The sequence below is a fragment of the Perissodus microlepis genome, chromosome 19 (assembly GCF_051167445.1).
Source record: "Perissodus microlepis isolate ML-2025 ecotype Zambia chromosome 19, ASM5116744v1, whole genome shotgun sequence".
NCBI lineage: Eukaryota > Metazoa > Chordata > Actinopteri > Cichliformes > Cichlidae > Perissodus > Perissodus microlepis.
The window spans coordinates 12,156,839-12,179,126 of record NC_140479.1 but is presented as its reverse complement, the minus strand read 5'-3'; the positions used below and the strand labels follow the sequence as shown (position 1 = coordinate 12,179,126).

The 22,288-nt window shown below is 38.4% G+C and overlaps 1 long non-coding RNA gene across 1 annotated transcript; it reads left to right on the top strand.

The window, feature by feature from the left end:
* Positions 1-9,730: 9,730 nt before the first annotated feature.
* On the top strand, positions 9,731-11,202 carry LOC146365557 (uncharacterized). Its single transcript, XR_014798691.1, has 3 exons — positions 9,731-9,906; positions 9,991-10,075; positions 10,159-11,202. It is a non-coding gene; the product is annotated as an uncharacterized LOC146365557 (long non-coding RNA).
* The last annotated feature ends 11,086 nt before the right edge of the window (positions 11,203-22,288 follow it).

Here is a 22,288-nt window from a genome sequence, read left to right as displayed (position 1 = left end):
CACAGTGAAGAGGTCTTTTATCTTTTATATAGATGGCTCGATTTTAAAGATTGTGTTTGCCATGTTTTTAAATCAGCAGCACAATACAGACACTTGACCTTCTACTTACGGTCTTGTCTCCAGTGCTTCCTGGTCTGAGTCTGTTTTTCATGTTTGACCAAAGACAGAATGTCCCACTACAGACAGATTAACAGAAAAACACATTTATTTACATAGTCTGTAAAATAGGTTCAGATTCAACAAATCTCTAAACTGAGTACGCAGACAGGTAAGTGGTTTCAGGTTTCATGGGCCAAAGCAAACTAATTCCAATTGCTCAAAGCCAAGCAACGTTACACCAGGATTTTCCACACTCCATTGTAGAAAGCTGAATAATCTGGGCATGCTAGAGAAGGAAAGCCTGTCCTAAATACTATAGCAGTGATGAGATGATGGGAGACAAGTATGCAAACAGCCTCACTTCAGCTGCCAACAGTCAGACCTCCTTAAACCTCCAACAAATTACCAGACCGCCATAGGAGTATGCAGTGAGAAAGGCAACATACTGTAGGTTGTGCTCAGTTCATTTCTGCATAATTTATCTTGTGTATCATATCTTTACTTTCTCTTGTTTCTAGTTAGTCGTCAGTCTACCTGTTTGCCCAACTTGTTCACATGCTTATCTCTGCATGACTTCCTATTTATGTTCAACTTTTATTTTTCCCTTGTGTTTATGTTTTATTACTTTCTGTGTCTCTCCTGCAGTGCATTCAGTACTGTTGTTTCCTTTTTCAAGTTCATTAGTTCATTAAGTTAAGTTAGTTTGTATTTTGCAGCTTGCCACCGTGGCTCTTTGCTTGTCTGCATTTGGGTCCTCCTCTTGCCCACACCACATAAAAAGCAGTAGGGATGACTCCAAATTTAAATAGTAAAAAGAACTTTGGGCATTAATTATTGGTGGACAAGTAAACACTGTCACCAGCTGCATCAACTAGTGACCAATTTGAGCTGAGATATGTGTCAAAGCATGTTTTTACTCCTAATAAGCTCCTCATACTTTACAGTACTTGGTCTTGACTATATGCAGAAGCAGATTTCAGCCAAGGTGCAGCAGGTCTATCCTATTTTGGTTTGTGCTTGTTTATGCGGGAAAAGGTTAGATTGTGAATATATGACATTTTATTTGTTATGTAACTTGATCCCTTTTCTCTCCTCTTCATAATCTGACTGTGTTCCTGTCAGATGATGCTCCCTAGTTCTGGATATGAACCCTTTTTTATTTATTTATTATTTTAAATCCAGCGAGTGTTTCTTCACTTTAGCATACACATTCTCTTAGAGAGGACTTTTTATAACACAGAAATAAACTTTCTCATATTATTCTTTTTTCTTTTTTATTCTTCTGTTTATCTATCTCACTTCTAGTCTCACCCAAATGTTATGGCACTTTTGGGCTTTGTTTAGACTATTATCTTTCTGCAGTAAACTGTTATAGCGTGTAGCGAGGAAATGGCATTTACTGAATTCGATAGCCAATGTTCGCCTTCCAGTGACTATCATGAAGTGATCCATCTCCTGAGGCAGTTACATATGCCAAGACACTCGCACTATCATCTCCATGTATCACTTATGAGCTTCGTTTGGGTTAGTTAATTGTGTCCCCTCTCGTCTTTCATTTTTGGTTTTGTCTTTCCGTAAAATTTTGTAGTAACTTCTTGCAGTGTAACATGGAGTTTGGCTTCATTTCACTTTGCTGTGACAATAGTATGTCAATACTATGAAAAGACACTTTCAATATGGTAAAGATATATTAATAAAAATACTGCATAGCTCTATACCCTGCATTTCAACAAAAGTTAGGGACACAAGACGGAGAGAGGCAGGGTTATATTTGATTCATTTTCATGATTCTGTATTAAGGTATAGTTGGAAAGACGAGCGAGCGAGCAAGAGAGAGAGACAGAGACAGAGAGAGAGAGAGAGAGAGACAGACATGCAGTGACACAGACAATTCCCTCAAGGAAAAATTGCAAGTGTGCAGAATGTGATAGAGAAATGGAGAGTGGAGGTTGGGTGGTGGAAACCTAAACTGCTGGTTAGTGTGATCGATGAAGGGTTTATGTAAAGTGGGATTGCCGGTATTGTCTGCTCCTTCAAACTGCCTCCTTCCAGGAAACACTTGGACATAGAGACATCTGGGAAGAATACCTCCACTTCTCTATTGGGCATTCATCTGTTTCATCTGAGCTGTCAGACAAAACACCAGCTGAAACAACGAGGAGTTAGATTAAGACATGGATTTAGGTTCGTTTTACAAAACTGAACAGCAATTTGCAAACTCAGACATGTGGAATTAATATTAAAGGAATAGTTTGTCATTATGGGTTACATGGACTGTTGCTGTACCTCACAGATCAATGCCTTTCTGATGTCTGTCAAATATAAAGTTACAGGCAGGAGCCATTTAGTTTGTTTAGGAAAAGGTTGGAACCTGGAGGAGAGAAGCTAGCATTAAGGTGTCTAATCATAAGTTGAGTTTACAAAAAAATGCAGTTGTCATGTTTATTTTAACACTTGAGATATGACATTTCCATTAAGCAGTAGTCATGGTAGTTTTCCTGCCCATTAATATGTGTTTTTGCTTTAATGTAAAATGTTTATTTATCAAGGGCTATATTTTCCTACAAGATTTTAAATATTTTTTAAAAAAGGGTAAAAGCAATGGTGAAAAAGCAGTCCGTGAATGAAGACAAAGAAAAGCGATAAAGCCAAGATTAGACAAGAGAGTAAGGAGGAAATGGAGACAGACACGGAGGCTGATGAGGGTTTAAAGGCCAGTGTAAAAGTCTGACCTTCAATTTGACTGATGCTGCTGGCATTTACACTGAGGTAACACAGACACATAGACACCCACACAAACAGGTCTGTATGCAAAGAATCCCTGACAGTTTACTCTGGGTGATTATATTAATACACTGGAACAGATGATAATATGAATTGCTGCCACTCTAGTTAACCCTTTGATTGACTGACACTTGGTGTGTTTGTTGTTCCCACCTGTGCTTTCTTTTTTCTCTTTTCTTTCTCCTTAGTTCCCAACTAGTCACAGCGGATGGCTGCCCCTCGCTAATTGTTGTGGTTTTCTCCTCAGTACTGTAGGATCTTTATCGTACAGTAAAAATGACCTTGAAGCAATTGTTCTGCATGTTAAATAAACCTGAATTGAACTGAATGCCTTAGTTTAAGGTGGTCAGTTTAGTCAGCTAAAGTACAATGTACAACATATTTTTAAATGGTTGTTTTATGTTGTGTACGTGATCTGACCTCAAACTGACCCAACTACCACGTGTATGTTACAAGTAGACACAAGCTCAACACCTACCCATAGCCACATAACCAAAGACAAAACACACACACACCTCCGAATAAAAGCTGTCCTGGGTTGTTTTGTATCTGTCAAAATGCTATTACAGTTGCAGTAAGAGTTGAAACATTCACTGAAACATTTTTCACTAATGTCTCGAGTGACTCAGGCACTTAAACCACCACCATTAAGCACATTTACAATGTGGGCAGTTAAACAGAACAGAAGATGGTAATAACTATAAGTGTTCTCATGGTAGAGGAAAGGATTTCTGTATGTCTTCCACATCTACCATCCAACACTTTCCTGTAGATATGATTTTAATGCAAATTACAAGAGTAACAGTAGTGGTTACATCATCTTATCCAGGTATTTGAGACATTTGTAGCTTTTGTATGCAGTGACTAGAACAATAAAATACTTTACTTTGACTTTTTATTACTTTTATTAGTTTCTTGTAGTATTGGGTAGCATTACATTTCCTAAGCACTGCTGCCTCACAGCAAGAAGGTTGTGTGTTACTGGCCGGGGCTTTTCTGGAGTTTGCATTCTCTCTGGTTACTCCAGGTTCCTCCCACAGTCCAAAGACATACAGTTAATTGGTGATTGTACATTACCCATTGGTTGTCTGTCTTTATGTGTTAGCCTCCAGCGATAGGCTCCATCACCCCTGCGATCCCAATATGGATAAATGGAAGAAAATCGATGGGTAGCATTACAAATCCTTGCAGTTATTCAGTAGCAATTCACATAGAGCCAATGTTTACCTACTTTAATATCTAAACAAATTTAGAAATTTGGTGCTTGAAAAGTTTGAGTTTTCTCATCTTTTCAACTGAAGGAAAATTAATGGAGTGAAGCAACAGGTTCAGAAATCAGTTTGGAAAGTGATGACATCACCCCACTCAGAGTGAATGAGAAGTAAGAGCGTCAAAACCTGCAACAAGGAGAATGCGTCCTCTGATAAGGAAGAACTCAACAGGCATACAAAGATTTTCTTAATACTGTTAAGGAGTGGGCTCCCTATTCATGGAGGCCATATAGTGTAAAAGCACTCAACTTTTTTTTTGTTAGTTCAAAATAATATATTAATTCAATTTAATAAATGATTAGGCCACTGCAGGACTTGACTTGAAACTTGTTGCCCAAAATGCATTGGCCTATCTCAAGTGGATTATCTAAAGAGACTCAAGTTGTTATTTTTTCTTTCACTCTCCGGCTTTGCTCAACCATTGCCTCTAGTTAGTTCATTTTCATTTCAGTTTATCTACAAATTTGTACAATCTATCAGCAAAATGTGAAAAAACAGAAGACTCTGACTTTGCAACAACATAGACAAGACAGAAGAAGCCAGGAAGGACAGGTATTCTAGTTAATGTGACAACAATTGCTCTTGGAACGTAACTTTTCCAATCACCAGCAATGATTCCCAGAAAGAAATCATGCTTGGGTGCAAAGAAACGAGGCAATAAAAACAAGAGTAAACACTGGCATACCTTTCTCATATGGAGACACTTCCCAGAAAGTGAATGGTGATGCTGAACTTGTATTGTTTATTTTACAGCGGTAAGATAAAAGATGTTAGTGCTGATGTTTGGCATGTAGGAATAGCTTATAAAGGGAGCGCAGTGCTGCTAAACCCGTGGCTGTGACAGGCTGGGTGGGTGGGGGCATAATGTTTCTCTTGACTGATGCTGTGCTATCCAGATTATATTGCTTAGGGGTTTAGCTTACAATAATAATACAATTGCTCAACTGTAATAAGAATTTTATAACCATGAATTTAACCGTTAACTGGGGGATCTCAGACCACCTATCCATCTTTTCTTAACCACTTATCCAATCATTGTTATAGAATGAAACCTTTCCCAGCTGTCAGGCAGGGTACATATTCCTTAAACAGGTTGCCACTCCATCACAGGGCTAATACAGTCAGAGAACCATTCACTCTAATGCCCTCAACTAGGGCCAATTAATAATGAACCACATATGTATGCCTTTGGACTGTGGAGACACATGCAAAGAAAAACCCCAGCTAACAAGAAGGACCTTCTCGCTGTGAGCTGACAAACCACTGCATCACCCTGATCTCATGCCAGATTTTGCATTTTATTGTTTCTTACTGCAGACCTGGACAACCTTTTTGCTAAATCACTGTCTGCTGGAAAGTTGGATTTTCCAAGTATGATTGCTAAAACAAGCCTGAACACTAAAACACATTATTATATTATTATTATAATTTCAGAAGCACAATCTTTGTATGCATAAGTAATTTACTGACAGTTGATGCTCAACACAAAGCAATGACAGCAGGTGCGCTGTGTTCAAGTGAAACTTAAAAATGGCCTGTATAATGCAGATTATATTTATAATTGCTTATTTAAATTGATCGATCAGGTAGATCTGTGAATATTTAATGATTTCTAAAGTTAGCTGTCAATGCATTACTTGAATTAAAACCAAAAGTTTGCATATTATACATATTTTTAATGTTTGATTTAAAATGCACTGTTCATGGTACTGTATGCCAGTATACAAAAGATGACAATGCACCACATGCTTAGAATGCCTCAGATGGTGAGTCTTCCATGAACAAATGGCAGTTGATAGATACTCTTTACAACCATGTGGGGATCGAGACTTGAATTGGAATTGTGGCCAAACACTTGAGACTTTGAATATGTTAAATGTTCTAATTTGCAAAACATAATAAAAAAAATGAGGCAAAACCTTGTGCCAAAGCCTAATGGGTGAAATTTCCCATTAAATATAGTTGCTACATTACGTGGCATTAAGCTCACATAGCAGGGATGTTTTATATGCCTAGATCAAAAAGAAAATTCTACCATATGCCTCAAATACCTGGCAAAAACCTAATTAACTGGCAGTTCAAGGTTTCATATATTTCCTGGTTTTATGGAATGAAAAGAAAGAATAACTGCAGATTCAGATTGGAGTGATAATTTAAGGACACAATTATGAAAATCAGTGAGAACTCTACAGACCAAGGGCACCTTTATATATTTGATAACCTGTACATCTTTCCTTTAAATATACACTAAAGACACATGCTGTAATTCAAAACACTCCAAGCTTGAAAACTGCCCCCCTTTAATCGTTTTACCAAGGAACTGAAATTTAAAATAGCAGAGTCTCTCTTCTTGCATCTTGCACTGAGACAGAATTACATTTTTGATTTAAATCGTTACCTCAGTGGACTTAACAATGTCTTGCCTGACCAGCATGCTTTATTTCCTGAATTAAAGGCTAAATTCATATTTACCTTGCAGGTTGTGCAACATAAATCTGTTCCCTCATGAATACAGCTCTGTGTTTGAGTCTCCACTGCATGTATCTACTCTCCAGCACAGCCTGAACTTTTACTCTCATTTTCCCAGCCAGACAAAGTTGTCCGCTCTGCCAAAACACATAACCACACATCACATTTACATTTACATGTCAGTGGTAGACAACACTGTCTGTCAGGTAATGCAAAAAACCTCAAAAATAAAACTCAATCTGAATGATGAAATTGCCCTCAAAACAACTGAGCACACTTCAGCAGCACTAAACTACAACAGTCTCTGTGACTTGAACAGCATTTTTTCCCCAGGTGAGGTGGAGGAGCAGACACGCATGGTTTCAACTTTGAAATATTTTAAGAATATTATTAATTCATGAACATGAATTTAAACATGAATTTGGAATGGTTAGAAGGTAGATGTGCTCTTAACAGTTGGTAGACAGATTTGCAACATTATCATTGATAGATTGCAGATAGATTTTATTTGTCCACTTTGTCATAATATTTAAGCAAATGTATATTACCCTCAGAAGAACACCTGCATGTTTCAGATGGAAAGGTGTACAATATGAATATGTGGAATGAATCCAGGTAAGCAGTCTTTGTGGAACATTAAAAAATAGCTTAGATTTGGTGCAATCAGTCAGCTATTTCATGAGGATGAATGCATGGGATTTTTTCAAGATGCTAAACATGAACACATAACAAATTAGAGGAAACAGACTGTTCTAAAGTCTCTAATATGCACAGTAAATTTGTTATGAGGAAAAGAACCCAAAACAGGTTACAGGTTCAGATGACCTGCCGCTTAACAAGAGAGCATGTGCTTTTATTTCATGGTGAGAGGTGAAATCTGAAGTGAAAACAATGTAAAAACTTTAGTGAAAGGATGGCAATAGACAGCGAGGGGTTTTGCTAATATTTAAAACAACCTTAAGTTTGTTCAAGAATGAGAAATGGCTGTATTTTTTAAGGGTGACAACCACAATGGCAGACACTGTTAAACATTTCTTCATTGGAAACATTAATGCATGTACAAGTGAAGAATAGTAATACAGCAGGAAGGTGGGATTTTAAATGATACTGCTAGTCAAATCAGACCCTGCTCCCACCTACTGTCTTTTTTTCTGCTTAAAGCACTTCATCAGACAATTGATATAAGCGCAGCATTTGAAGAACGCAATCCTCTGCTAAACTGAAATAATTTCAGTGCTGAGTGTCTGCACTTTGAATTCCAAAGCAGAGTTATTGCTTAGGTCTGTCATCACTGTGTCCTTCCCATTGTAAAGAGGGAGGGAGGTGCTAGTCATACAAAGACAAAATCTTAAGAAGTGACTATAGAGACCAGGACACACACACACACACACACACACACACACACACACACACACACACACACACACACACACACGTATGGCCATTATTTTCCTTTTTTCCGCTGTACTAAGAAGATACATTTGCATGACTTTGTCTCTTGAACAAAGTTATATTTTCAGCACAGTTTTTTAGCATTTTAAAAAATGGTATACAATTTAAGAAAATGTGTGTTTAGTTGAACTCTGATTCTCACAATGGTGTGCTGAAAGATGCGCATCACTGAGTATTTACCATTCCCTGAAGTTACGCTAAATTAAATGATACATGAAAGTCCTGCTTACTGATTCTGATACCTTGTTACACGAGCAGAGATTCTCCAGGAGTACAAAGGTGAAGTGGCAGTCTTTGAATGAGAAGCACACACTTAATGAGCACTTTTTCAAACACCTGCTTATACTTGCAATTACCCAGCCAGTCATTTAACAGGAGAGCCTAATGTATGCACGTGATCCTGCGATTACCGATCAGAAACTACACAGAATATTCTCATAAATCATCAAAATGGAGAAGTGTGGAATGTGATTTTGTTGATTTTCTGATCAGACTGGGAGCTTTTTAAACTTCTCTAGGTTTTTTATGCTTAAGACATCCAACTATAAGCTGGACTGCCTACAGACAGCACCATCTTCGAGCTTACTTTAATACAAGAACTGGATGCACCAGCCTGTCTGAATACTGATCATGTGCACCCCTTTATGGTGCCTCTAATGGCTACTTCCACCAGGATGACCACAGTGGACCACTGTGTTACAAAACTAACTTAATTTCAAACTTCAGTAGCCTTCCCGGTCCCCAGATATGAATTTGAGATAATAAGTTTGGGATGTGGTAGAATGTGAATTTGGCTGCTGGATGTGCAGCTGACAAATGTGCAGAAACGACATAATGATCCAATCATGTCAACACTGACTCAATTCTCACATGAATGTTTTCCGCATTGGGTGAAATCCAGCCTATTAAGAACTGAGGATGTTTTGAAAACAAGTGATTGCAATGAGTGAGAGCAGGATTTTTGAAGATAATGTATTTTGTGAGGAACATACAAACAAACAGCAATAAATTGGCTTAGCTGCACAATCCCAGGGAACATGAGCTTTGTGCATACTTTGTGCACTGCTTGAACTGATAAGTCCTGGTCCTCGGTTGTGTGATATTAGGTAGATAACGTTGCTGTTTTGATGACCACAGTAGTGAACAAAATCACTCCCAGAAGAGAGTGAAGTTCAGCGTGAGATGTGTGTGTATGGTGACGAGTTTGAGAGGAAGTGGAGCCAAGTGCGAGCGATCAGCTTTCTCTTGTTGTTTTCTGCTACACTGACTGACTGTAGTGTCGCTGCATTGAGTTTTCAAGTGACACCACACAATGCAGTGATTCCTAAAATCAATCTTGCATAGCTCCGAGTCTTCACATACTGGCATGTCCAGTGTTTCTGACCTTTGAAGGAAACACTTATGATAAAATGTCTTTTGGACAAACATAGTTCTCTTCTGAGTAGAAAGCAAGGCTTTGACATGCAGTGATAGTGCAATCCTGTCTAAGAGACAGGAAAATGATGAATAGGAGGAATGCAAATGTAGCAGGAAGATTTAAGGCTGCTCTCCATATCTAATCTTGCCCAATTTGAATCTGCTGACCTATTGCCAGCAGGGGCACAGTATATAAGGAGGCTCTGTCACCTGTCTCTTTATGCTCACTGAGGGTTGCATTTCCTGGTGTCTTTTGTCGCTCGCTGCCTGGTCGGCTGCATGTTTAAATTCTACCTGTTGCACAGAAGCTGTGGATGTCTCTCTGCTTAATGTAACTTGTTTGTGCACTTTGAAGCCTCTTGTTTGTGGCGTCTCCTGTTCGTGCTGGCGTGTGAAGTTTACCTCTCCTCCCCAAGTGAGTATAATACAGCAGAAGAGGTATGCGCTTTTGGTAGTTTTTGGATCTAAACTATTCTAACTTGAGCTGTTTGCATGGTAGAAATTACTGACAAGTTGTGTCACCTGTTGCTGCTGGGTCGGGAAGCACTCCTCTCCTGTCCAGGTGTAGTAGCTCAGCAGGCCTGGTAGGTATAAGCTGCCCTTTCTTCTGCATTTGGTTTTGAATTTAAATTGCATTCTATTGAATGCAATTTGTCATTTTTTTCAGATATTAAAGCTGCTACTGCTCTGAGGGATGCCATGCTGTATTGTTTCTGTTGTTTTTCCATTGTTTTTCAGGTGTTGTGCTTTAATTTTTTTCTGTTTTGTCACTGGCATTGCTTGGGTCAGCTGCATTCAGTGTTTAATATACACTGGGTCTTTATTTTCTAGGTCCAATATTGCCATTCTGTTGAGGCAAGGAGGAGACTTATTACTACCACTTTTATGTCTGGGTTGGTATATGGTGTATAGCACTGAGGAGCACTGAGACTCACCCTTAAAGCCCTTATCTCGCTCAGGTTTGGATGGTCTTCATTAAATTGTTGAATCTACCATTGGTATTTTCTTTACAAAGCTTTTCATGTTCTGCTCCATCTTACTTACCAACCTTGGTGTATCAAAAAAATATGAGACGTTTTTGTCTTTGTTCCCAAGACTTATGCCTCTTCCTCTGATTTACTCTATATGGGCATACTTCTTTATGTGTACTCTCTATATTGTGCAATACATACAATATCACTTGTATATGGAACCACTACTGACTGAAGCACTACCGTTTGTGGCTGGGCCAACCTTACCAAAGACATTTTTAAATCTGAAGAGTAATTTTCCTGGTTAAATAAAGGCTAATAAGATAACCTCTCTTGATGCCAGATTTTTTTTTTTTTTTTTTTTTTTTTTTTTTTGTGTGTTTAACTCCTGTTGACTTGTATGTCAAGCTGAAATTATGCTTCTCTGAGCTGCAAGTAATTTGCAGTCGCTCTGGCATCATCACAAGAGTGTTTCTTTCACGTAGTTTGTATGTCGATGCACACTTAAAGCAAGTATATTGGCTGCTCCAACTCCTTGCCTGTGAATAAATTGTTGTAGGCGACAGTGATGAGGTGTTAATGCCTCTGCAGCAGTGGATGTCTGTGTATGAAATCAGTTCAGCTGTCTCGACCTGCTGTTTGATAATTAGAACTAAGTGTGTTGTACTGAAACTCCTCAAGTCAATGTACCTGCTGCTGAAAGAGACAATAAATGGGTTGCCAAATATTTGCAAATAAAGAATTACAACTCTTTATATTGTATATTTTCATTAATATTAAGTCTGCACATACTTCGTTGGCCTTAAAAGTAATTAGTTTTGTCGTGTTTTGCATTATTCATTTTCCCAACATTGTGATTATCTGCTTCACTACCATTGTTTCCGCTTCTGTCTCATTTTCTTGTTTCCTTCTTGCATTATAGAGTAGCTAGCCACAATGATATAATATTGTGTAGGTCACTTTATGAACTGGGAAGTTTGCAGCAGATCCTTTGGGTCTTGTAGGTTTTGAGGTTACGTCTCTGTTGATTGGCCATTTGAAAGCGTGGGGTTCACTGTGTTACTAAAACCTTTCTCGAGTGGTTTTTGCACATGGCAGCAATTATTTCTGCGACTAGGGGAGGTTGTCAATGTCAGGAATTGAAATCGCCACCAGGGAGTGTAGTGTTTAGGTGGGTGATATGAATGAAAGCATAAATGTTTAACATAAATGCTAAGAACCAAAGTTTACAAGGAAAATATTGCTAAAATATTGGCTAATTGGTTTGTATAAAGCCCCCCGCTCCCATCCCTGTTCTTCCTGCTTTTATTAAAATAGCTGTGCTTGGGTCCTCTTTTTGAGCTGCAGTCTACAGTTATGCCTTTTTAATCACAACCAATAAACATTACTTCAGCAACTATTTACTGTACCTGTTCTTAGGAATAAGCAGTCCCTCACCACCTTGTACCTACTGAACATAAGCTCCCAGCACAAACATATTAGCATTAAACAGCATGCACATTCACTCAAATTTGCATTAAGGATCCATACATTAGTCTTCTGCCACTGAGCAAGAGGTTTGTAGTTTTCTTTTTAAAAATCCACGACGTGCTCATCAGTCGCTCTCTGTCTCTTGGTCTCTTCCCCACTCTCTCTAGTTTGTTAATCTAGTTTTAATTGCTGTCTGAATCTTTCTTTGATGCCCACCTCAAGATCATATTACTGCAGCAAATCCAGAACATGACCCCTTCCTCCCTCCATTCCCTTGCTCAGCATGTGCAGTTTTCTTTCCTTTTCTAAGCCTCTCTCTCCATCATGCACTCATTAATAGTTTTGTGACAGCTCTCCAGCAGTAATGGACTTTAAGAAACACAGCGCTGTGCAATTAATATTCTCATCACACCAGTTGCTCTTTCACTTTTCCCTCTGTGTTGCTTCCTTAGACAGACATGACTCCATTCTCCTTTTGGCAACTTTCCCCTCATTTCAGTTTTCGAGTTTACATGAAACATGGCATGCCATTGCTAACCTATGCTCTCTCTTCTCACACTGTTTACATTAGTCTCCACTCACTCATGTCCTCCCTCATGCTCCCTGATGACATCATGAGCCAGTTTGAACTCTTACCTCTTGGAAACAGCAAAACTGAAATAATTCACAAAATTCTCTGCAAACAAAACTACAGTTAAATTTATATACTCCTTAAAGATTTTCCAGAGATTCATGGAATATAAATTTTCTAAACACTTCTAGATCACATCATCTGCTTTGCTTTTTCTAACTCTCTTTCTATAATTATTCTGGTCATACCTTGGTCTGCATTTCCCTGGCAAAAGAAATCTCACGGATATGGATATTTTTTCAAAAGGCACCTCTGTGTATGCATTTGAAACACCCTTCATAGTATACTCTTTACACGAAATATCCAATATGGATGGATCTGGCACAAGTTGTTTGACTTGAACTGGCTATTTTCATTTCATAAACTTATTCTATAGCTGCAGCATCAAAGAAGTGAAAGGCATTGACAGTCAGTTCTCAGATTCAGCATCTTTTGAATCATAACCAGACAAGTGTGTGGGAGCATCTGAGAAACGCTTAGGCTTGTGCATTTCTCCAGATCCAACATATTTTTCCACATAATACCAGTGACACAGCACACTTCTGGCATCAGACCCATGACATGCCAGCTATGACAACATCAGCTACCAAGATAGGGGTGGGGAACTCCAGGCCTCAAGCACCGGTGTCCTGCAGGTTTTAGATCTCACCCTGGGTCAACACACCTGAATCAAATGATTAGTTCTGGAAAACTTCAAGACATGTTGAGGAGGTCATTTAGCCATTTTAATCAGTTGTGTTGGATCAAGGACACATCTAAAACCTGCAGGACACCGGCCCTTGAGGCCTGGGACTCCCCCACCCCTGCAGATAAGATAAGTATAGAATTGATTAATTCAATTTTAACTTAAAATTTTCATTTTAGATTCATTAGGAACAAATATTATTCTGATCCTTTTGAGAAATCAGAGTAAATTCAAAACACTAACCCTAAATGATGTTCCCAATATTTCAGTTACTTTATGCTTATGCTGTAGGTCAGGGGTGTCAAACTCCAGTCCTCGAGGGCCGGTGTCCTGAAACTTTTACATTTGTCCCTGCTACAATACACCTAAAATTAGTAGGTCATTAGCAAGACTCTATAGAACTTATAGACTGCATGCTGAGGTGCCAGTTCAGCCATTTGATTCATGTTACAGCAGCTCATCAGTGAATTAACATGGTGCAATAAAAGTGCATTTTTCTAAACTCTTACATTTACTTACATTTATTTAAATGTACTTGACTAGGGTCGGGGTTGCCACCACAGCATGCAGTCAAGCTCTATAGAGTCTTGCTAATGACCTACTAATTTTAGGTGTGTTGTAGCAGGGACGCATGTAAAAGTTTCAGGACTGGAGTTTGACAGCCATGCGTCAATTTGTTTATTCTGAGAAGTAAAAGAAAATAAAAGGGAGTCATGCTGAGTAATGCTGCCATTATCTTTTCATTGCCATTTGCTATTTAAAAGGTCAAACATTGTGGCCTGCTGCAGCTGTCAACATTTGGTATGATAAGGTCTAAAATCCAAGCGGAACATCTGCCTACTGTCACCACCACACCGATAAGATGAGTGCTCCTCATCTTAATGCTAAAAGTCCCTTTGGGGATATGGCACCAAAAAAATTAGTAGAGGTTCAGTGAACTCTTTCAGGTTACAAGTTGAAGCTGCTGCAAATCAGACTTACTGTGGCAGATTTCCCAGCAATCTTTTGTTGGTTCGTAGTTTGCATGGTGGTTTCCTCATAAACCCCAGCTACACCACAGACTAATACACGTATGCCCGGAGGGAACTTAAAATGTAATTTATTTGTGATCCTTTTTATTGCTTCAACAGCCTCAGTGCTGCTGTATAACTGTTATTATATGTACTTCAATAAACATTGTATTTTGCAAAACTGGCTTGTCAAAGCTTTTATGTACTATATATCCCCTGTTCTCTGCAATTCCGCCTTTACATCTCTTTCTATTTGTCTACATTGTCTGTGCTAAATAAACCTCTTACTCTGAACGAGAGGTCCCTTTTCATAAATGTGTTGAGCCACAAAGCACTAAATAATCTCTTCTGTATGCTAGTTAAATTCAAAAGCAAGGATGATTATTTGCTTGAGAGAAAACTGGACCTGAGGGTACGAGCTGGTGTTGCATAATTTCAAAGTAATTAAGAACTTCAGAGATGAGAAAATTGTGATCACCTGCTGTTACTAAGGATGCTAATATACAAGGTTACTGTGGGCAGTGCTAATTAAAATCTTTCACTGAATATTGTTATGAAATATCTGAAAAGATTTTGGTTTTTTTAGTGCCAACAAACAATTTTGGTTTACTTGTTTCTGAAAACTCGTTGCTTGGTTCTCTTCTTAATACTTGCAGTTCTGCACTCTGTACTGTCAGTAAACTAAGTCTAGTGAAGACCGTAGATATCAAAGTAGGTTACTGATTACCTGTGCTCTCTGCTTTTCAGAGCATTTTCCAAAATAAAACTAGTTTAGGATACTTTTTTTTTTTTTTTTACTACCAGGTTCTTTGCAACTCTTGTCATGTAGGGTGAAAAACTTATATTCATCTATCGCGTGCCTAAAGATTTACAGACGATATCAGAGTTTATTTACTGCACTATTTGACTATGTTGTGTCCAGACTTGGCAGACTTACTGTAGCAAGACTGTGTAGACTTGACAGTATATGACTACAGCATATGCACACAGTAGTGCAAATAAGACATTTTAAATTGATTTAGTGTCTAGGGGACATAACACTTAACAGCATTAAATATTAATAACGAGAACAGTTTATTAATAATATATTATTTCTAAGGTGCTAAAATTGAAGATGATTGTCCATTTAGTCATTAGACTGACGGTCATATGTATATCCCAAAGTAATAAGGTGCGATTAAAGGTTCCCATAAAAATTAATGATACCATTTATACACTTTATAGCATTTGGTGGAAGCAGTGAGTTACTGGTTGGCAAACTATAAAATGAAAGACAAACCTGGAGGTGTGAGCGATTATCAGTAAAAAGAAAACAAAAAATAAAATAAATATTGGCAGAGCATTTACAGCACCCCAAAGAAGAAAAGACCAACTGAAGAAGCAAAATAGAAGCAGACTGGACTCAAAGTCAGGAAGTGTTATTACCATTTGTGGCCTACTAACAAATACACAAAACGGCCTTTAAAAATTACAATCATTGAGTAAACTGGGAGGACTTCTTTGAAGGATGAATAGCATCTGTGTCTCTGACCAGCTATTCCTTAAATTCTCCTCATGCTTAACTGAAATTAGAAATAAGTCACTGGACACCTATACTAACCAAGGTCAGCTCTTTATAGCTTTTTAAGTGTAATTATTATGCAATTAAAGTATAAATGATTGATTTATACTTTGATTTTGATTTGATAAGTACAACTGTGTACCCTAAAACATCAATTTTTAGTTTTTAGATAGTTAGATATGGTTGCTGAAGGGTTGTTACAGCTACAAATAACAGAAAAAAACAGAATACAACAATATACAAAGAGGATAGCACCATCCAGATTAGGTAGCCAACAAAAGCTTTTAAGTTCGGGGGACTCTGGGCCAACCACACAATGAGCCATAGAGCACAGAATGTCCCTCCCTAAATTAATTACTTAACTTTTTTTAATTAGTAAATAAAGCCACTAAAAACAAGACACCAACCCCAAAAGGAAAACTCAACAAAAAAGCAGAGAACTGGTGAGTTGTTTGATCTTAGAGGGACTGAAAGATCCCTTCATAAACCTGCTTTGGGGCAGGACAACTTATTACTTAATCCTGATACACCTCAGAATAAGAGGGCGATGATAAGTGAAAAAAAGAGATGAAAATAGGAGAGACATGTTAGAAGCAGCAGCAGAAGAGGAGAGGATCAAAAACAGGTGGATTACTTGAAACACTCTTTTTAGAGCCTGTATTCAGCTTTCATAGCAAGAGACAGTCTGGGAACAAAGACACAAAACTGAGTGAGATAACTTATGTTGACAACCACCCCCCTAGTTCTTTCTTTTAATACAAAAGAAGATGGGATCTTCCTCTCCATTAGCCAGTGGCCTCCCATCAGCCTCTTGACTTCCAGGTAGCAAGCTGCAGACTGTTTGTCTGGCAGGATTATTCCAGGTAAACGGGAGATTTAGCATAATGTGGGCCATGCCTGTTTTGGCTTCAGCAGGATATGGGGTCATGTAAACATTGCTGTGGCAACCCAATCCACTGTGGGAGGAGGTGATAAGGGAATTAAGGGGGAATGAGCTGTCTAATCCATTTAATTTGGCTCTTTCTGCCTCTTTCCTGGATTCTCACTTATTTAATCACTTTATTTCTCCTCCCCAAATCTGCTTGTTTTTACTTCTTATTTTTTTAAATGATATTTTCTCATTCTTCTAATCCCTTTTCCTGTTTGACCTTTAGGGATGAAAAGATTATAAACACCATATAAGAAAAGACAGTAAACATAGACTTGCCAGTTAAAACATCATCAGGCAAAATTTGTTTCTCAAAGAGCCAAATATTTAACGCTTTACTGCATAGATTCGTTTCTAAATGTTATTACATATCCTAACACCAGCTAAAGGCCGACATGGTGTGCATTAGTCACTCATTTTGTGCTTCCAAAGTTAGAGGCCAGATGACTTGGAAAAGTACACTGCTCATAATTTTGAATTTTTTTTCTACTCATTTGATTGATGAATTGCAAAAGTTAGTTAACATTTTTACTATTAGCTGATAATAAATAAATAAATAAACTCCTGAAGGAACTATCGATTTAGTAAAAACAATAACACATGATGAAAACATCAGTTTTATATGCATCAATATTACTACCGCAAATGTTTAAGTCTACACCCAGTTTATACAACAACAACTAAACAAGCAAACTAATAATATTAGGTTTAATTTCAGGTTTCTTTGTGTGTCCCCATAGGCAGATTTTGTCTGCAGTAATGAGTCATCCATCTTCACATGCACATTTTCACTACTAACACAGACAGCAGATAAGCATAATACTGAAAAAAATAAAACAAAAACAATAACAAGTTTTAAACCATGTTGTTTTGCACTTGGACCAGAAACCTTTGTCTAGAACAGGGGTGTCCAGCTTCAGTTCTTGAGAGCTACTGTTCTGCAGCTTTTAGATGCATCCTTGTTCCAACACACCTGAATCAGACGAATGACTTGTTACCAGGCCTTTGCCAAATTTGATGGCATGCTGAAGAGGTAAATCAATCTCCTGATTCATGCCAATAACTCAGAAAGTAGATGATGACAATGAAAGAATGCAGGAGAGCCCTCCTGTAAATCTCCAGGAAAAGAGGTCATGAAAGCTACAGTGAAAAGTCAAATCAGGAAGGACACTGTGCCATCAAGCTCGTCACATGACCCTTTATCCTTGTTTTCTTTTATCCTGTTTTCACGCCACATCATTTATCACTATACTATATTTCCTTCTCTAGCAATATATCAACTTACTAATTACTGCAATGTATTTAACTGTTTGATGGATACAGAGACAGAAAATGTGTTTTCATGAACTGAAGACAAAAGGTTTGTTTGTAATTGTAGTCTCTCATGTGCTATATGCATTCTGTGTTTTAGCATGGTTCAGCTTTATGTGCAAGGCCAAAAATCTTTCTCAGTACGGTCAGTAGAAATGTTTCCTATCTTTCTCTCTCTGCAAGTGTGGTATGGTTGTAATATCAGGGGTGTGTGGCTGTTTTGCTGGGCTCTCATCCCTAGCTAATGCACCTGTTAAGCATCATCATCCGCTTACCTGCAGTTTAAAACTCCAGTTCAGTCATCCACTCATTGCCAGATTGCCGCTATGGTCTATGCATTAGTATCCCTAGGCTCCCTAAAGTAGTCAAAGTTAAACTAGTTAATGTTTTTACTCGTTTTTGTACCTACCAGCCTTGCTTTCCTTCTACTTAGAAATCCTCCAAGGTGTGCCAGCCTTCGTTTGCCTGCTCTGGATACTGTTCTGCCTGCTCTCTGGAGTCACTAAATCTTCCCTTCTGTTGCAGATAAGTCTTCTGCTGGTTAAATTAAAGTCTGTTATTTTTGTCATTTCTGTCTGCTACAATAAACCTTAAAGGGATTGGGGTCTGTCTATTTACTGACCCATCTTGACCCATCAGTGGCAACCCAGTTATGCAGACTTTGGCCCAATCTCAATACCCTTTAAGGCACAATCCTATTACGTTCATGAAGCTTAGGTCACTAGTATCCACAGTGTGTCTTTATCCTGTCTTCCTCCCCTCACTCCCAATCGGTCACGGCAGATGGTCGCCCCTCTCATGGTTCTGCCGGAGGTTATTTCCTGTTGGAAGGGAGTTTTTCCCTCCCACTGTTGCCAAAGCGCTCACTCATAGGTGGTCAAATAATAGCTGAGGTTTTTACATTACAATATAAACCACTTTGAGGTAACTGTTGTTGTGAATGGAATTGAATTATTAAATAACAAAATATGGAATGGCCCCTTCTCCACTAAAAAAGCTGAAAATGTTGACTCTTTCGAGGGTTAAAAGGCTGACTTGCTGACAAAGTGCAGTTTCTCACCTTTGGTGGAGGTTCTCTTAAATGTCTTCCACCAACACTTTCAGCCTTCTCATTGGTCTGCTTTTGTTGAAAGTCAGTCGGGATTTAGAAAATGGAAAGTGGCTTCAGCGTAGTGGTTTACACATTTGCAGGAAGCAGCCAAAGGTCACTTTATTTAGGAAACAAGGCTGAAATCAATGTTAAGTATCATTTACGGGCTGTGTGACTGCTCAGTGATGAGCCAAATGCAGGATTCAGAGACCAGGCTAAACTTTATTGTGATGCTCAAGGACTCAGTGCTTTCTAGTTCCATGTTCCTAGTTCAGCTCACGGCTGAGTTTTGCATTTCCTAATACAAGCAAGCACATAGCCTGGTTCAGAGGAAAGTTGAGGACATAAATACACACAAGAGTTAAAGGCAGAGTGGAGACATCTGGGAAACACAGATAAAGCAAATCCAAATAATGAGAGACTAGACATAGGACACAAGAAACGAGGCACTTTCAAAACCAGGAAGAACAGAAACACAGACTTGACACTGGGAGAGAGTAAACAAACACAGAGACAAGGCTGACTACACAAGAAGCCACGGGGACACAGGGGAGGCAGGAATAACATTTGCAGTAAGGAACACAGGAATCTTAAAACTAGATAAAGAAAATAAAAATACCTGAGATTCCAAAGATAAAGAATAAGGAATAATAACTAGGTAAAACCAAAACCAGGAATACAAACTTAACATCAGAATGCTATATAAACAAGAATCAAAACACAGAAAACACTAGAACAGTGACCCAGGCGCGTAATATAGCGAGCGTAGGAAAATAGCAACTAAAGGAAGCACCAAAACCTATAATGTTAAATTCTGACTATAACATCAATCTAAAGGCCAAATGCAGAAAACAAGGACCCAAGATCATGGCATTAAGCTAAATCATTGTGGCTCTAGGGGTGGGGAACTCCAGGCCTCAAGAGCCGGTGTCCTGCAGGTTTTAAATGTGTCCTTGACAGTGATGGGAATAACGGCGTTACAAGTAACGGTGTTACTTTTTTCAGTAACAAGTAATCTAACTAATTACTATTCCTATCGTTACAACGCCGTTACAGTTACTAACAAGAAAATGCGGACGGACAAACAGATGGTTGAAGCTGTGTTCAGCTAACCGCACCTTATATCAGTTGCACGGAAGTAGCTGACTACGTAAGTAATCTGGACGCTACAGCTTGAAGCAGCTGCGCGCGCTCCCGCGGACGGTAATGACAATCACTGTCTAGCACAACACCTGGAGCTAAGGGGGCAAAACAATCGCATGAGTGCTGCTGTTTGACTGAGGAAGAATGAAGGAGTTGTGGTAAGCCAATCACATGACCACTTAAAGACAAAGCAACAAGGTGATATATACCAGTTTATGAACTGTGTGGATAGGCCACGTAAAACCAGAGTCATGATAAACAATATATATGCGGCGTTGTTTCCTCACGTTTACTGTCTAAGGGCAGCGCTAGCAAGATCTCTCTGCTTATGAGCAAAACAAAAAACAAAAAAATGGGAAGTTTTAGGAGTGAGGAGCGAGAGAGAGAGCGAAAGACAGCAGAAAAAGAGAGAGAGTGAGTTTTGAGATATGAGAGATTTGTGACGTTTAGCGTGTTTGGAGTGTGTAGTTAATGTGTTGTCTTGTGTAGTTAGTGTGTGGTGTTGTGGATAGGTTTGTGTTGTGTGTCAGAACAATGAGGCGACTGCTGTCTCCAGGTAGAGAAAGGAGTGATACAGCTGCTGCTGTCAGACCTGCAGGTATCAGGCTGTGATGTTCTCCTTTATAGTGGACAGAAATTGTTTTTGGAGTGGCACAAATAATTTGTGTGGCATCTTATTGAATGCAGAACAGCTGATTGTTCTGTAAATAGTTTGAAATGGTTATTTAAAAAATCAAGGTAAAAGTTAAATGGATGCAAATAACTTTATTTGTTTGCAGACTTTGTTTGCAAAACTTGTGCATAGGATTTTCAAACTGACAATTTATATTTGCATTTAAAGTTATGAAATATGATTCATTAAACATGTTTGTGGTTGATACAGTAAAAAATATAACTTTTTCTACTCTGATTTTATGTTTTCTGTCTGATTTTAGATCAATTGCGTTAATACAGTATGTCAAAATGAAAAAAAACTGTAAATTCAGACACATGAGGTTGTGCTGAAAAGGATGATACCAAACAAGGCAAAGTAAATCATTTTTAAAGGTAAAATGTGGAGGGAAAATCAAAAGTATTTAAAAATGGCCAATTATACCCTGGACCCCAGAGGGTTAAACGTTTTTTTAAACTAACACAATAGTTAGTAACAATAGTTACTTTTCAAGTAATTAATTACTTTTAGAATATTGTAACTCAGTTACTTTTTTGAAGAAGTAACTAGTAACTATAATTAATTACCTTTTCAAAGTAACTTGCCCAACACTGGTCCTTGATCCAACACAGCTAATTTAAATGGCTAAATTACCTCCCCAACATGTCTTGAAGTTCTCCAGAGGCCTGGTAAAGAACTAATCAATGTGGGACCAAATGCGAGACTCAGAGACCAGGCTTAACTTTATTGTGATGCTCAAGGACTCAGGAAATACAGGTGTGTTGAACCAGGGTGATATTGAAAACATGCAGGACACCGGCTATTGAGGCCGTGAGTTCCCCACCCTGATCTAGAACAATGAGGGTCATTTGTGGAAATCTGGTTCTAACGTGGCTATTTTTAAAGAGTCAGAAATGACTGTTAAGTCTTTGGAGGTGTTAAGGGTTTAATTTATCCAAACCTCTGTGATTGGAGCCCCACTTGACAGCCATGGTTATTCACATATTCCTGTAACATTTCATTGAGGATGACTGATAACTGATTTTTGAAGGTCTTGCAGATTTATGGCAGTACAGGAAAGTAAAAGGATTGGCTTTTATCAAAACGATATCACTACAAGGATTTTTACAAGATCATTACATGTCCTCGTTTATCACAGTCTGGTCTGGTGTTAGAAGCTTTGAAGATACTTCCTAATTTTTTAAATAATTTGATGAAACATTAAGACTTTGAAGATCATTCTAATTATGTAACAAAAATTCTCTCTGATTCTTAAACGTTTTAAGTTTCTCTAAATGTAAACCTTCAACAGTGGGTATAGCAGGTGAGCAACCTATCTATGCAG